Source organism: Caretta caretta, chromosome 1 (genome assembly GCF_965140235.1).
Source record: "Caretta caretta isolate rCarCar2 chromosome 1, rCarCar1.hap1, whole genome shotgun sequence".
Lineage (NCBI taxonomy): Eukaryota > Metazoa > Chordata > Testudines > Cheloniidae > Caretta > Caretta caretta.
In genome coordinates, this window is record NC_134206.1 from 101,397,338 (window position 1) to 101,409,620 (window position 12,283).

Sequence of the window (12,283 nt, forward strand, 5' to 3'; positions counted from 1 at the left end):
AAGACAAATAAAGATAAGTTTTATCTGCTATGAAGCATTTTAACAAGCTAGACTTGGTTCAAGGTAAAGTCCTTACCACAGGTTCCCAGCAACACAGCTGACCAAATTCTCAGGTCAGGATCTCCCCCAAAGTCAAAGGACTGGTTCCTTTGTCTTCTTAGGAGAAAGAGAGAGATAGCTTGTGGGTTTCTGCCCTTTTCTTTTATAGTCCAGTTAACCTTTGAAGTGTATGCTTCTGAGGGTTATCCCACAAAGCAAAGTTTATTCAAATAGTAGAGAAGGTGACACTAAGGGCAGTCTTCACTAGCAACATTTCCTAGGACACCTGGTCCCCCCTTCACTTCTCCATGAGCAATATTTTTTCTTGATCCCTCCTTAGGTCAGCTTAGTCCCCTCACCCAATTGTTGCTGATTACAACTCTATCCTTGCCTCAGCTCTCTGATTTTTCCACCCACACATCCAGATACAAAGATCAGCTCCCAGAGCTCAAGCCCTACTGCCAGCATAAACCTGAGCTCATTGATGGGCTCCAGTCCAACCAAGTTTCTGTCATCAATCATTCATAGGCAGTGGCAAATTACCATATGTCCCAATAGGGTTCCGGCCAATTGGGGGGTCCCGCAGGAGTGGCTGGAACTCGAGCCATGCCCTCTGCTCCTCCTCTCTCCCCCTCTTCATCCCTGCCTCCAGCCCATCCAGAGAAGCTTGTGGTGAGCAATTCCCACTGCCCCACCCAGGCAGACTCAGCAGAGCTGGCTGAGTACCGCTCACCCAAGCCCCATGCTGAGCTGATCCGAGGCCACCTGTGCCAGACAAAAGCCCCCTCCCCCCCAATGCTCAACCGAGGGCCCCCACCACCCAGCCTGGAATGAAGGGGCCCCTCCTGTGCGGGGCTGGAGCAAGCCCCCCTCTCTCCCTCCTTCCTTCTCCCCCCCCCCAGTGTGGAACTACTCTGACCCCTTTCACCCTTCCTCTCCCCGGTGTGGAGCTGCTCTAACCACCTCTCCCTTTCCCCCTCCTCCGTGTGGTGCTGAGCTCCTTCGAACCCCTCTCTCCCCCCCCCAAACAGAGACGGCCCTCTCCCATCCCCCGTGTGGGTCTGAGCTCCCCCAAACTCCTCTCTTCTCCCCCCTGCACAGAGATAGCCCTCCCCTTCCCCATGTGGGGCTGGCCCAAGCCATTCGCTGAAGCCCCCTCCTACCTCATGCAGGGCTGGCCCAAACCCCACCACTCCTCCACCCCCGCAAGCTCCTTTTGCGCAAAACTAGGCATTTATCCCGTTTGCTCTTGCCAACTGGTGATCAGTTGGCAAGAGCAACTGGGACAAATGCTCAGTTTTGCCAAAAATGTTGGTACGTCTGGGGCCAAAATGGGATGTATGGTCATCCTAGGCCAGGGGTCCCCAAACTTTTTCAATCACGCCCCTCCCCTCTTAGCCGGTCCATGCCCTCCCACTCCCCAGGAGCCAGGGCCCACAGTCGGGGGCTGTGAGTGGTGGTGCGGGCAGGAGCAGAGCCACAGCTGGGGCTGGGGCCAGAGCGGGGCTGGGGGTAGGGATGGGCCCTGCCACACCCCTCCCCCACCCCTGAATGTTCCTCCATGCCCCCCTAGGGGTATGTGACCCCCAGTTTAGGGACCACTGTCCTAGGCTGTGGTAAGAGCTGCCCAGGGAGCCCGGGCAGCTGTGGGAAGCCCCAGACCCTGCACCTGCCTTGGGCAGGGGGCCAGAGTGCCCGAGAACAGCCCCCAGCCCTCGTACCTGCCCCCTCAGGAAACGCCGCCCAGGGCGGGTGGAGGGTCCAGGACTCCCCGGACAGCTCTTACCATGGTCTGGCTTCTGGCCAGGCCAAGAGGCAGGGCCCTGGGGGAAAGGGAAGGAGCAGGGGGCAGAACCCCATGGTGGAGGGACGTGGGGGGGGGGGCAGATGTTCTTTGTGCCAAGGGCCCCAATATATCTGAATCCGCTTCTGTTCATAGGATGTCTGTTATTCTTGTTATCACCTCCATCTTCTTCATACTTTTTCTTCCATCTTTTTCCAATGAACAGAGTGAAGAGTTTATAGTATTTTCAGTCTTCAAATGGAAAATCATAAAAGAACCTACTGCCTCATTACTAGGTAACTTCTACTCGCTCCAGCTCAGCTGGGGGTGGAAGGATCTAGCCACTCGAAAGCAGTTAGTCTAACATTGCCACTAGAGGGCTCCATAATCCATGGAGTACAAGAAAAGGAAACAACATTTGAGGTAAGAAGAGTTCAATCGCAGAACAGAGCTAGTGGCTGTGTGAAAACAGGAACTGCAGGCCAGTGGCAATAGCATGGGAGCTGACTGCGGAGGAAAGGCCAAATAGGAAGAGGGCCAGCACTAGCTGCAGCAGGATCATGGTGTGTAGGGGTCGCAATGAGGGGACCTTATACCGTTTTAATAGACTGCCTCTAGTCTAAGGGCTGAGTTAGAAACCGTTGGATTAATTAATTTTCTTGCAGCTGTTGAAGTAGTTGTGTAGGGTATTTGTCCTACTAATCCTTTGTTACATCACCACAATCTGTGTGTTAATAGGAACCCACGGAGGACTAGAACCTGTAGAACTAAGCATTTGGAGTGCCTAAAGCAGTGGTGGGCAACCTGCGGGCCGCATGCGGCCCATCAGGGTAATCTGATTGCAGGCTGCAAGACATTTTGCTGACATTGACCGTCCGCAGGCATGGCTCCCAGCAACTCCCAGTGGCCGTGGTTCGCCATTCCCAGCCAATGAGAGCTGTGGGAAGCAGCGGCTATAAAAATAGCTAAAGAAAAAAATAATATTTTAAATATATCACAGAAAGGAAACCTGAGAATCAATATTTTTCAGAAAAACTCCAATATTCAGAAAGTAATACCAACACTCAGAAGGAAGATACTGAAGGCTGAGATATGTACACAGGAGCAGCTAACTTAGCTCCATAGTAAACATACATAACTACAATGTGCATGCCTCATTCTCAGTACAAAGAAAAGGCGTACTTGTGGCACCTTAGAGACTAACAAATTTATCTGAGCATAAGCTTTCGTGACCTACAGCTCACTTCATCGGATGCATGCAGTGGAAAATACATGGGTAAATAGTTTTACTTTGTGTAATGACACATCCACTCCCAGTCCTTATTCAAGCCTAATTTAATGGTGTCCAGTTTGCAAATTAATTCCAATGCAGCAGTCTCTTGTTGGAGTCTGTTTTTGAAGTTTTTTTGTTATAATATTGTGACTTTTAGATCTGTTATCGAGTGACCAGAGAGATTGAAGTGTTCTCCGACTGGTTTTTGAATGTTGTAATTCTTGACGTCTGATTTGTGTCCATTTATTCTTTTACGTAGAGATGATCCGGTTTGGCCAATGTACATGGCAGAGTACAGTTCATATTGAATGAGGAAGGGTGTCGTAGGTCCCTACCCTAGCCTTCACTGCACAGTAAGATATACACTGAAGCCAGCTATGCTCCAAAGTTTTCAGACTAGGGTGCCTAAAGTTAGGCTCTCAAAATTAACATTTATGTCACCAAATAAATGGTTTGATTTGCAGAGGAAAGAGTGCTAATTGGATTTGTGGGTGCCCATCACCTCTGAAAAAAAAATCAGACCACTTATTTAGGCGGCTAATATGAATTTAAGAGGCACCCAAATCTGAAAATTTTGGTCTATGTATTTTAATAATTTGTAACACATTGAGAGTTACACATTGAGAGAATTCGAGTTACTTTTCTATAAATGCGCACACTTACAAGATAAGGTACTCTATCCTAGGAAGCAGCAACTCTGAAAAAAAGATTTGGTGGAAAATCAGCTCAACATGAGCTTCTACTGTGACACACAGAGAGCTAATCTAATCCTGGGTTGCATAAATAAGGGAATCTTGAGTAGGAGTAAACAGGTTATTTTTATTTGTATTTGGCACTGGTGGGACCATTGCTGGAATACTGTGTCCAGTTCTTGAATTGTGGGCATCTGAAGGATGTTGATAGACTGAGGAGGGTTCAGAGAATAGCCACAAGAATGATTAAAGGCTTAGAAAACATGCCTTATAGTGAGTGAGCTCTTGGCGTCTATCTATTTAGCTTAACAAAGAGAAGAGTAAGGTGTGACTTGATTCCAGTCTATAGTATCCACATGCGGAACAAACATTTAAGAACCATCTCTTCTATCTAGCAGAGAAAGGTACAACACAATCCAATGGCTGGAAACTGAAGCTAGCCATGTTCAGACTGGAAATAAAGCATAATGATTATTTTTTTTAAATGGTGAGAGTAATTAACCACTGAAACAATTTACCCAGAATCATAGTGGAGTCTCCATCATTGACAGTTTTTAAATTAAGATTGGATGTTTTTCTAAATAATATTCTCTAGTAATTATTTTAGAGAAGTTCTGTGGCCTATGTTCTACAGGAGGTCAGACTAAATTATCACAATTGTCCCTTCTGGCTTATGGGATACATGAAATCCAGAAGGAAACTGGACATTCAGGAGCTGATAAGAGAGCATGAAACCTTTCAACTTCCCTTCAGCTCACTGGTTCAAATCCAGCACAGGTCAGAGTAACTGAAAGTCGTTACCACCAGTTTGCAGTTAGGTGGCCTGCATGTGTCAAACTGGTCTCTGGTTCCTTCAGAAGGGGTGCCAGAATCTGAGCTACCCTTCCAATCCCAGAGGTGTTTGTTCCATATCCAAACTGAGAAACACTGGCAGGGCAGCACTGAGTTTTGTCAACTCTAGTTATATTCCTAAATCCAGTGTGATAAAGTACTTTGTCTTGGAAACTTGTTGGAGTATAGATATATATAGTACTTAAACAAGAAGTTTAAGAGGATGCTTGAGCAGAGATGAACTGGAGCAACTCTATACATTATCCTGAAATATTTAGTTCTAAGCTCAGATATTTGCTGTACCTCAAGGGGTGAAACTTGCCAAGCCAATTAACAGTGATTCCAGGTTGCTCATGAAACTGTATGGTTTTCTTTTCACTTTGATGGCTGTTTTACACAGCTTCAAGCCAGAAAACACTGCAATTCAAACAAGATTCTACATTTAGGCTTTACAGCAGGGGTTCTGAAGTCCTTTTCTGCCATTTCCAAGCAGAAAGGACATTCAACACCCAATTCAGTAAGCAAAGCTTCTTACTAACAACTTAGCCCGGAGGCCCCTGCTCTCTAAATCATAAAGCTTTCTTGAATCTCAGAAAGCTCCTGCTTCAAAAGTAATATTGAACATAAAACTGAATGCAAGAGCAATAGCCTAGTTTCTATTGCGAGAATCTTTATGAATCTCCATTGTGCACCCTGCATTGAACTTGGAGGGAGGAGCACAGGTTGCAGGAGAGAAGAGTTTGGAGAAGGCATCAGGAAGCCAGTCAGTGTACACGTGGCTGGAATGTCAGCTGCAGTTGCAACATCTCTGTAAGTAGTTCTCTTAATAAAGAGCCAGTTTAATTTTAGAAACATGGAGTCCTTGTGTTATTACCCAGCATGTGGTATATGAAACATGATGGAAGCAGTCACTCTAGCAAAACCCACAGCAAGGAAGAGAGTGTAATTAGCAGGCAAACAAAGCAGCATCTAGAAACAAAACAAACAGGCAGCATGAAGGGACTCCGACCACTGGGAATGCTGGATTTCCACAGAAAAGAAGTCTTGCACAAAGTATAAAGCAGCAGACTCAAGAACTGAGTTTGCATACAGAGCTGTCCTTGGGGGATAAAGATGGAAATATAAAGGTAAAGCTTTTTAAATATCTCACTGGGGAAAAAAATTCAAGAAGTGAGAAACACACTTTAGCCAGGAATAATGCTCGAAACACTGGAACAAACTGATAAAAGTATTTGAGTACTGTGTAGGGCTGCCAATTTTCATTGGACGCATTCCTGGAGATATAATCACATGACATAATCTTTAATTAAAGATTAATCTTTAATTCCTGGAGACTCCAGGCCAATCCTGGAGGATTGGCAACTCTAGTACTGTGACCCCAGATAGATGGAGATTGTATGGAGAAATTGTTTTGTTTTTTTAACTGAAAACCAAGAAACAGAAGAGGGAATAGATACTTACATTACAGAGCTGAGAACTCTGGCATCCACCTGTAACTTTGGAGACATTAAAGATTCCCTAATTAAAGAAAGAATCATTTGTGGAACACTAGATTCCAGTTTACAAGAGATATTGTTGAGAGAAACAGATCTAACCCTAGAGAATGAGCTATTTAAGTTAAAGGACAATGTTGGCACCAGAGCAAATGGTTGTAAAGTGGCCATAAACAAATTCAGACTGGAAATCAGAAGGTTTCTAACCATCAGAGAGGTGAGGCTCTGGAACACCCTCCAAATTTTAAGAGACAGATGGAGAACTTTATGAGTACAATTATATGATGGCCTTGCTTGTGATGGATGGGGGCAGGGCTCAACAGCCATGCAACTCCCTTGCTGTTTATATCTTCTGTTCCTAAAGCTCATGCTTCAGGATTTCAACTGGCCATTGGCAGAAGTCAGGAAGGGATATTTTCCCCCAGTGAATTCTAGTTTTTTTGCGGTTTTTTAAATCACCTTCCTCTGAAGCATCAGGGATGGCTACAACTAGTGACAGGACATTGGGCAGGGTGGGCCAGGATATGAGGTACACCAAGCATTCTCTCTCTCAGGTGTCAGCTCACATTCTCATTGTCATTGCCATACATGGGGTCCGGAAGGAATTTTCCCCCTGGGGTCAGGTTGGCAGGGACCCTGACAATTTTTCACCTTCCTCTGCATCATGCAGATGTGGGTCACTTGTGATTATCTAGGTCAGCGGTTCTCAAACTGTGGGTCATGACCCCTTTTTAATGGGGTCACCAGGGCTGGCATTAGACCTGCTTGGGCCTGGGGCTGAAGCCCAAGCCCCAGCCCCACCGCCCGAGGCCAAAGCGAAAGCCCAAGGGCTTCAGCCCTTGGCGCCGGGCCTCAGGTTACAGTCCCCTGCCTGGGGCTGAAGCCCTTGGGCTTCAGCTTTGGCCCCCCTGCCTGGGACAGTAGGCTCAGGCTTTGGCCCTTCCACCTGGGGCTGCGGGTGGGCTCAGTCTTTGGTCCCTCCTCCTGGGATCATGTAACTTTTGTTGTCAGAAGGGGGTTGCGGTACAATGAAGTTTAAGAACCCTTGATCTAGTTGTACCTCATTTACTCATTTCCCTGACATTGCAGGGGCCTTGAACACTGGTGCACCTCGGTCCTTTCCATTCTTTACCTGTGTCACGTAACAGCATAGTCTCCTGTGGATCTCATTTCCGTTCTTGTGTTTAGCATGCAGACGCTAGCAGTGTTGGTGGCCAGCGATATACAGGATGTCAAACTAATTGACCTACTGGTCCCTTCTGCCTTAAAAACCTCTATGAATGTCCCCAGAAAGGATCAAAACTGTAACAGCCACTAGTGCATAACAAAGTACACAGGCTCAGGCTAAAGGAACTCAGGAAGCACGACAGTTATGGATCAACCAAGAATGAAGCCATCCTGGTTCAGTATATATATTGTGGAAAGCAACACAAAAAGGCAGAAAGAAAAACGCTCAGTTGAACAGGACAAGAAACAAAACCACTTCATGTTCCAATGCCATAGCTTCCCTAGGAACTAAAAACCACCAGTGCATGCAGTCACTGAGGATGTAGAGAGTTCCAATGAAGAGGAGGATATCTGCACGTTGACTTTAGCAGATTCAAAGATTCTCATTGTCTGCCAGCCATTCTACTGCCATATTTGCAACTGCGCTATTATACAAATGATCAATTTAATGCTAGCCAAATTATGGAGCAAGCTGCAATGTAAACCCAGCAACACGGATAAACAACAATATTAGAGTGCAGAAAAGTGACCAAGTGCTGGTGATGTACAATAAAACCATTCTGAGACCAATGGGCCTGTCAATAAGAAACCCATGAAACAAGAATCATCATCATTTGGATTTTATAGCAATTGATACAGAAATACCATCCACTGCTGGACAGAGGGCAGTGCAAGCCATGAATTTGATCACAGTACACCACCAGAATATCCTCAATATAAGAAAAAGAGGTGGTCACGGTGGCTCCTGCCCATCATTCTAACAGAATCTAAGGACATATTTCAAGGAGATGGACAACTGAAGATCATGCTGAAGTCAGAAATAGACCTCCATATGTAGCCCAGGAGATTATCAAAACAAAAAGTTCCCTGGACCCACTGAAGAAGTGACTGGCCAGCCTGCCAAGAAGAGGCATCATTACAGCCACTGAAATGAGAGCAAAGTGGCTCAGAAGCCTCATAGCGGTGAGAAAACGTCCAGGTAAATTCCAAAACCACTGAACAATGCATTGAAAAGAGTCACCCATTACCAGCAATTGAGGACATACCTTCACACTTCAGGGTGCAATTTGGACCAGTGAAGAGTTGTGTCACCACCTTCCCTGTAACCCTTGGTGCCTGAAATGCCGTGGCTGACCTTCCTTCAGTCAGGACCTTCCACAGAAGTACAAGATGCTGGCTTCCTTTGTCTTCCTAGGTGAAAAATCTTTGCCGAGGCAGGTCTCTCACCTATAATCAGTTCCCAGAGACTTCAATTCCCTTCCCTCCCACCACTTTGCCCCTTGGTTGAAGGACTCATCTTTCTAGGCAGAGATAATGAAAGTCCTTTTACATAGTAGGTGAACAAAGCTATCAAACTAACACATGGGGTAGGAAACAGCTTGGCATCTACACCCCAGCAGGGAAGAAAAATTTCATCTGGGCTATAAAGATGGGGGGTCTGAACCTCAAGTGATAAGCAATTGAATCAACTGATTGGATATAATATTACTGTATTATAAAAGTATAATGAGTGAGGTGTTGTATGAAAGTCTATGACAACAATGGCGATTAATATAATTGTGAATTGTATGTATTAACCATACATAAGGAATTATGGATACTTGTTAATATTATGCTTTACAGTCTGTGACCAAACAAGGGGAAAAGCAGGTCTCTCCTAGCCAGGAGTGACCGTCTCACCTGTCTCCAATGAAATTAAGCAAGGTATGATCAAAAACAGTGGAAGCCCCATTTACATTCAGATCTTCAGGGGGATGGGAAGACCTCAGGGGGATGGGAAGACCTCAGGAAGGAAAGAACAGCATGAAGTCATCCTGCCTCTTGAAACAAGGTTATTGACCCTCAGGGTATATAAGCATGGATAGAAGCCATTTTGTCATTCATCACTAGATAGACACAATGGGCCGAGCTCTTGGAAGCTTAGAAAGATGACTAGTACTTCTTTATGTTTGTTTTAAACCTGCTGCCTACAGTAGAACTACAGAGTCACATACACCAGAGTTACGAACTGATCAGTCAATCACACACCTCATTTAGAACCAGAAGTGTGCAATCAGGCCGTAGCAGAGACCCCCCCCAGTAAAAAGCAAATCTAGTACTGTGTTAAACATAAACTACTAAAAAAAAAAAATAAAGGGAAAGCAGCATTTTTCTTCTGCATTGTAAAGCTTCAAAGCTGTATTAAGCCACTGTTCAGTTGTAAGCTTTTGAAAGAACCACCATAACGTTTTGTTCAGTTATGAACAACCTCCATTCCCAAGGTGTTCGTAACACTGAGGTACTATTTTAATTTAATTGGGTAACCCCTGGTTCTTGTGTTATGTGAAGGTGTAAACAACACTTGATCATCCACTTTCTCCACAAGATTAATGATTTTATAGACCTCTATCATACCCTCCCTTAGTCGCCTCTTTTCTAACGTAAACAGTCCCAATCTTTTTCATATTTCCTCATATGGAAGCTGTTACATACCCTAATTATTTTTATTTCCCTTCTCTGTACTTTTTCTAGTTCTAGTATACCTTTTCTGAGATGTGGTGACCAGGACTGCACACAGTGTTCAATGTATGTGTACCAAGCATTTATATAGTGGTATCATGTCTTATTATCTATCCCTTTCCCAAAGGTTCCTAACATTGTTAGCTTTTTTGATTGCACTGCATATTGAGCAGAAGTTTAAAGAACTATCCAAGATGACTCCAAGATCTTTTACTTGAGTGGTAACAGTTAATTTAGACCCCATTGTTTTTTACTTACAGTTGGGATGTTTTCCAATGTGCATTACTTTGCATTTATCAACACTGAATTTTATCTGCAATTTTCTTGCCCAGTCACCCAATTTTGTGAGATCCCTTTCTAACTCTTTGCAGTCAGCTTTGGACTTAACTATCTGGAGTAACTATGTATGATCTGCAAACTTTACCACCTCACCATATACCCCTTTTTCCAGATAATTTATGAGTATGTTGAATAGCACCAGTCCCAATATAGATCTTTGGGGGACGCTGTTATTTAGCTCTCTCCATTGTGAAAACTGACCATTTATGCCTACCCTTTGTGTCGTATCTTTTAACTAATTACTGATCCATAAGAGGACCTTCCCTCTTATAACCATGACTGACTACTTTGCTTACGAACCTTTAGTAAGGGACCTTGTCAAAGGCTTTCTGAAAGTCCACATACACTGTATCAACCTTGTCCACATGCTTGTTTACATCATCAAAGAATTCTAATTGACTGGTGAGACATGATTTCCCTTTAGAAAAACCATGCTGACTCTTCCCCAACATATCGTTTTCACCTCCGTGTCTGCAGGGCCTGTGCAAGGATATTTTGCGCCCTAAGCAAAACTTCCACCTTGCGCGCCCACCCGCACATCGGTTCATTGAGCGACAAATCCCAACAAGCCTTTATAGACCCCAGGGGCCAGCCTGCTCAGGGGCCAGCTGTGCCCAGGGGCTGCTCCCCAGACCAGGTTCCCCCCTCCCCGCCCCCTGAACTCCCCTGGAGGGTGCACAGCTCCCCCGTGAGCCAAGCCCACCCCACCCCGGTGGCCCCCCGCCCCAAGTCCACTCACTGGCTTTGCTGGGCTTGGGCTGCTGCAGCAGCTGGGCAGGAAGGAGCCGCCTTCCAGAGGCACCAGAGAGTCCCGCTTCCAGCGATGGCGAGCCCCAGCCACGGAGGAGCCAGAGCGGCGCAGGGGTGCAGCAGCTCTGCAAAGGCAGCAGCACTGCTAGCGGGGAGCAGATGCACGCTCCCTCCTCCCCCCGATAGGGCTACCATATTTTAACAATCAAAAAAGAGGACGGGGAGAGCCCCGCCCCGATCCACTCCCTCCCACTTCCCACCCCCTGACTGCCCCCCTCAGAAGCTCCAACCCCCCCTGCTCCTTGTCCCCTAACTGCCCCCTCCTTGGACCCCTGCCCCTAACTGCCCCCCAGAACTCCACTCCCTACGAAGCCTCCCAGTTCCTTGTCCCCTGACTGCCCCCTCCTGAGAACCCCCACCCTAACTGCTCCCCTAGGATCCTACCCCCTAGTTGTCCCCTGACTGCCCCCACCCTTATCCACACCCCCGCCCCCAGACAGACCCCTGGGACTCCCACGCCCCATCCAACCACTCCCTGCCCCCTGACAACCTCCCTCCCAGAACTCCTGACCCATCCAACCCCCCCTGCTCCCTAACTGGCCCAGCGGGAGGGGCAGCAGCAGCTCACACTCCTGGGAGCCGCAGAACCAGAGCGTGGTGAGGAGGGAGCCGGGGGGCGCACGGGGGCTGGCGCCCGCATGCATCTCCTGCAGCAGCCCCCCCAAGGGGAGGGGGCACCATGCCGGGCCACAGCCTGGGCAGGAGGGACGGGGGGGCGCGGTTGCTCCCCACTAGCGGCACTGCCGCCTTTGCAGGGCTGCTGCCCCCCTGCACCGCACCGGCTCCTCCATGGCTGCGGCTCGCCGCCCCTGCAAGCCGACGCTTTTTGGTTCTCCCAACCACTTGGCGCCTTGGGCGAGCGCCTAGTTCACTTAGTGGTTGCACCGGCCCTGTGTGTCTGATAAATCTGTTCTTTACTAGTGTCAACTAACCTGCCTGAATCTGAAGTTAGCAATTACATGCCAGTAAGCCGAAAACCAACTCTGGAGCCTTAAAAAAAATAAAAGTTGGCATTATATTAGCTATCTGTTGAAAAACTGAGAACCATGAAGGAAATGCTCAGATCGAAGGATATGAAGGGAGTCCAACAATTTACAGGGATAGCCACCTATCTCCAGGTTCAGTGCACACCTATCAGAAGCCTGTTAACTCTTCAGATAATTAAAACACAATGATTCAGCATGGGAATGGTCAGAGACCCCAAAACATGTGTTTGAAAAATGTAAAGAAAATCGTAAATGAAGCACCAGTTCTAAAATGCTACAGCCTTGAGGAGCAGCTAGAGCTACAGTGTGAT

At 46.8% G+C, this 12,283-nt stretch overlaps 1 protein-coding gene across 2 annotated transcripts in view; it reads right to left on the reverse strand.

The window, feature by feature from the left end:
* GGACT (gamma-glutamylamine cyclotransferase) overlaps window positions 1–12,283 on the reverse strand; it is a 38,698-nt gene that overhangs the window by 24,686 nt on the left and 1,729 nt on the right. The window contains exon 1 of one of the 2 annotated variants that reach the window (XM_075129635.1): window positions 77–430. The exons of the other annotated variant lie outside the window; for it this stretch is intronic. The gene's annotated coding sequence lies outside the window, so the exon portion shown is untranslated. Of the gene's footprint in view, window positions 1–76; window positions 431–12,283 lie in introns of those variants that run through there. 2 annotated transcript variants of the gene reach the window in all.